This window comes from Myotis nattereri (assembly GCF_964212035.1).
Source record: "Myotis nattereri genome assembly, chromosome: 3".
Classification (NCBI taxonomy): domain Eukaryota; kingdom Metazoa; phylum Chordata; class Mammalia; order Chiroptera; family Vespertilionidae; genus Myotis; species Myotis nattereri.
Window position 1 is genome coordinate 107701333 of NC_138077.1, and position 4850 is coordinate 107706182.

General features: G+C 37.8%; 1 pseudogene across 1 annotated transcript; it reads left to right on the plus strand.

Moving 5' to 3' along the window:
• The first annotated feature begins 824 nt into the window (after window positions 1-824).
• On the plus strand, window positions 825-2654 carry LOC308515444 (E3 ubiquitin-protein ligase RNF168-like; annotated as a pseudogene). Its single transcript has one exon. The product of its transcript is annotated as an E3 ubiquitin-protein ligase RNF168-like (transcript).
• The last annotated feature ends 2196 nt before the right edge of the window (window positions 2655-4850 follow it).

The following is a 4850-nucleotide window of genomic DNA, read 5'->3' on the forward strand; positions in this document are numbered from 1 at the left end:
GGGAGCGGGCTCAGCCACCTAAGACTGCCTGGGTTAGCAGCCCCTTAGAAGACCTGCAGAATCTAACTGTCCTTAGCTCATACACACACAGCACACACATCCACACACTCCTCTATCACTCCCTCGTGCTCTTACACTCTCTCCCTCCCTACCTTCCTGCCAGTAGCCATCTTCCTATTTTCTTCCTTTTAATGTTTTCTCTTACCTTTTTTTTTCTTTTCTCAATATAATTGCTCTCTCTTTTCTCTCCTATTATCTTTTCTCTGGTGGCCATTTATATTGGGTTATCAGTGTCATGAGTATATTTGTGTTTTGTTCCTTTTGTGTCATGTTCTATTGAGTTGTATTTTGTACTGTTTGATCAATGTGAAAGGGAGTAAGCCACATAACCAGACACACTGAGAGGAGACTCCATCCCTGAACAGGACAATAACACTCAAGACCCAACTAAACCAAGAGAACCCAAATATTCCAAGTATGGGGCATCCTTAGAATAACCACCCCAGAAGACCTCAGAGACTGCACCACTGGGTCCCACAAAAAATCTACTATGTAAGACAAACTCAAAAAATCTGGGTGTCATTGAAGTTTCATTTAATACATAGAAACAACCAAAAGGAACAGAAAATTGGGAGACAAAGAAACAACCCCCAAATGAAAGAAAAGGAGGAATCACCAGAAAAGGAAGTAAATAAAATTGAGGCAAGCAGACCACCATAAGGATGTAGCTATTTGGCTGCCTCTAGAGAGGGGAGAGGCGGCCTCCGAGCAACCCAGATGCTAGAAAGCTGGGGTGCAGGGGTTCGTGCGCTGACCCCACAGCGATGTTAAAACGGAAGTCCTGCTCCAGCAGAGCCAGAAGTCCCCGCAGAAGCAGGGTCCTTTCCGGAATGGTGGCCCCGAGGCTGCTGCATCTTCACCTGCATATTAAAATGGCTGTACCTCAAGATGCCATCCCTTCCTTGTCAGAATGCCAATGTGGGATCTGCATGGAAATCTTCATAGAACCGGTAACAGTGCCTTGTATCCACATGCTCTGTATTGCGTGCTTCTAGTCGACTGTGGAGAAGGCGAACCTATGGTGTCCCTTCTGTCATCGTTGGGTCTCTTCGTGGACCTGGTATCATACTCGAAGGAATTCTCTCATCAATAAGGAACTGTGGGAGATAATTCAGAAACACTATCCAAAGGAATGAAAGCTTAGAGCCTCTGGGCAAGAATTAGAAGACGCTGTTGATGATTATCAGCCAGTTCACCTGTTAAGTAAACCTGGAGAATTGAGAAGAGAATATGAAGAGGAGATAAGCAAGGTGAAGGTAGAGCGACGGGCCAGTGAGGAAGAAAAAAACAATGCCAGTGAAGAGTACATACAGAAATTATTGGCAGAGGAGGAGGAAGAAGAAAAGAGACAGGCAGAAAAAGGAGAAGAGAGATGGAAGAACAGCTAAAAAGTGATAAAGAACTGGCAAGAAAGCTAAGCATTAATATTAACGACTTCTGTGAGAAAAAGTCTTGGCTTCTCCCATGAATTCCAGAAAATATGATCCAGTAACAAACAAGTTGCAAAAGAAAAGTAAAAATAAATAAACAAATAATGGAGATATTCAGAAGTATTTATGACCTAAATCTCAATTTGGGTCAGCATCACAGTCTGAAGTTGTACAAGAAGGCTAACAAAAGTCCATGTCTAAGGAAACTGATAGCAGCAATGTAAAGAGCCCTATGTGGCAAGACACAGAAGTGAAGGAAGATATGCTATCACTTTCTCCGCAAATATACCTTGAAATTCAAGAACAAGGTGCAAAGTCTTCAATAGAGTCACCTATGCCTCAGTTATGTGCCAGTGACACAGAATGGTGCCTTGAAGGAGAAGTCAAAATGAGACCAAACAATCATGATAAAGAATTATGTGCCATAAATCCTGAGAGACCTGAAGCCAGCATACCCTACCCTAGAGAAGCTGCAGTTAAGCCTTGTGGCGAAACAGAGTGTGGGTGTGCTCTATCATATATGACCCAGATAATTGGAAATAACACAGTTGAGACAGAAAATGAAGAGTCTTGCCTACTGATCAGTGAAGAAGTTATTTGCAAAAGAAAAAAATCAGGAGTCTTCTTTTGAAGCAGTAAGGGATCCATGCTTTTCTGCAAAAAGAAGGAAAATGTCCTCTGAATCTTCCTCAGACCAAGATGAAACAGAAACCAGCTTTACTCAAAAACTGTTAGATTTGGAATATCTACTTTTTGAGAGACATAAGCAAGAACAGGACAGGTTATTAGCACTACAGATTCAAAAAGAGGTGGACAAAGAACAAATGAAGCCAAACCGACAGAAAGGATCCCCAGATGAATATCATTTACATTCTACGCCCTCACCTCCAGACAAATTGCTAAATGGACAGAGGAAGAAATCCAAAAATAGAAACGCAAAAGGACAAGCTGATACAGAGCATCCGAAACCTCAAAAAGGCCCAAAAACTGAAAATTGCTAACCTTCTTTTAAGATCCAGTTGAGACATTCAGTTAATGTTAATGGAAGAAAGATGCCAAATTCTGCTAGAGATCATTGTAATGTATCTAAAAGTGTTCATTCCCTACAGCCTAGTAAGTCACAGAAAAGTATTTTTTCACATGTTTCAGAGATATACAGGGTAATGGGTGGGTAAAGGAAGAAGTATTTTAGAAACTGGTAAAGCTGGATTGTAATGCTCTCTTTTTTATTATAGAATGTTTATAAAACTTTTTCTGCTTGTGGGCACACTCATTGCCTCTAATTGAATGACTATGTGATTACAAGGGAGGAATATACAAATGTACTTCTGCCAAAGTCAGTGATAACCAAGAGTCTCAATTCTTTATGAATAAGTGTGATATGCTAAATTTGACAATCCTTACAGATAATAGATATAAACATGCCTGGGCCAGCTCCCAAGAAACCTTCAGGTGCCATTCTCTTTCCTCAAAAATGCATGTTTTATGTATGGCCTTTGCTCACCTTTTTGTTCTGACTAGTGATCAAAGCAAGATTATACTATACCAAATAGTTAAGTAATTGGATTTAAAATCTAAGTTTATTGCTGTTTTTCCATGTTTGCAGATCACTTGAAATCTTCGATAATACTAAAGTAATCTAATCTTTATAATTATTTTAAGCATGATAGCATTTTCTTTTATTTAAAATGGATTAAAATTGTGTGAAAACAGAAAAGTCAGAGTTTTCTGGAAAATTAAGATTATCAAACGTGCCTTCAATCAGGAATCAAATCCAAGACCCTGTGGGGCCCAGGCCGACTCTAACCACTGAGACACCAGTCAGGGCAGAAACTCATTTCTTGATGCAAAAAGAGTTAGTTAGTTGGGGTGAGGCTGAATAGAGTGAACTGATAGTTTGGGTACATTGAATGCATTTGGATTCATTCAATCAGAAACTGGGTCCAGGATGGAGTAGCAGAGCATTCTTCCTTATCCTTTCTTTGCTAAATGACACAGAAAACACTGTCACATGATAGTAACTGGTGTTAAAATAATTAGTTACTACATTACCTGAAATTTTGGAAATTCACATTTCTATTAATCTACTCTAGGGGGGAGAAATGGGAATTTACTATAGGAGAGTTAAATCATAATATACTATATTATGGAACCTGAGACATAAATAACCATGTGTTTATTTCTTTATTTGCATTGGTAGTGATTTTTATTTGTGTTTATGGACAGAAATAGTGTGATACTTGGGTTGGCCCCTCTCAAAGTTAAATCAAAGGCAGTGATTCCATTTTGTGAAAGTTAACTTAGAGAATGTTAATCTATGTTTCATTAATATGAACAACTTTGAGCAAATGAATAAGTTTTAATAGCATTTCTGATGAAGTTTAGTTATTCATCCTTTTAAGATAAAAATGTCCTAGAGCAAAAGTCTAGCTTTAATTTAATATTTTTATACATTTTTGAAAATTTTTTTCTCCAGATGTTGCAACTGAAATTCTGTTAATCTTGATGCCCTCTACTTCAATATTAATTGGGTTGATAATTAGGGGTAGAATTATGATGCTGATTTAAAATTTACTTTGCCCTTTCTAAAAAACAAACAAACAAACAAAACATGATTGCCTTCTGAGTAATGATTATACTGAAATGAAGTGTAGTCAGAAACTAACAAAATTTGTCAAAAATAGACTAATTTATTTCTTGTCAAACTGATATTTTTCTGTCTTTTTTTTTTAAAGATAGATTGTTATTGATTTCAGAGAGGAAGGGAGAATGAGAGAAATAGAAACATCAATGATGAGAGAGAATCATTGATTGGTTGCTTCCTGCATACCTCCTACTGGGGATTGAGCCTGAAACCCAAGCATGTTCCCTGACCAGAAATCAAACCATGACCTCCTGGTTTGTAGGTTAACACTCAGATACTGAGCCACACCAGTGGCTTTTTGTCTTTTTGTTGTTGTTGTTGTTGTTGACAGTATTATAGATGTCTTCCATTTCCCCTGCTTTTCCCCCCTCCACCTGGCCCTGATATTTTTCTAAGAGTGTTTTCACTTTACATTTTAGGGAAGACTTTGGATCTTCATAAATGAAAAGTTATGTAATTAAGTCTTCCATGACCAAAAAAAGTGAGGGAGGGAAGGATACTGTAATATACATAGGATATATATATTAAACCACTAATTTGTCTGTGAAGAAGTCTTCCTGATTAAAGTTGGTTTTAAGATTTAAAAAAATTGAGGCAAGCAATATGTCAGAAAAAGAATTCAGAGCAATGATTATAAGGATGCTGAAAAGGATCAAAGACAAATTCAAAAACCTGTGTAAGAATCAGGAGGAAATTAAGAAGAACCAAGAAGAAAT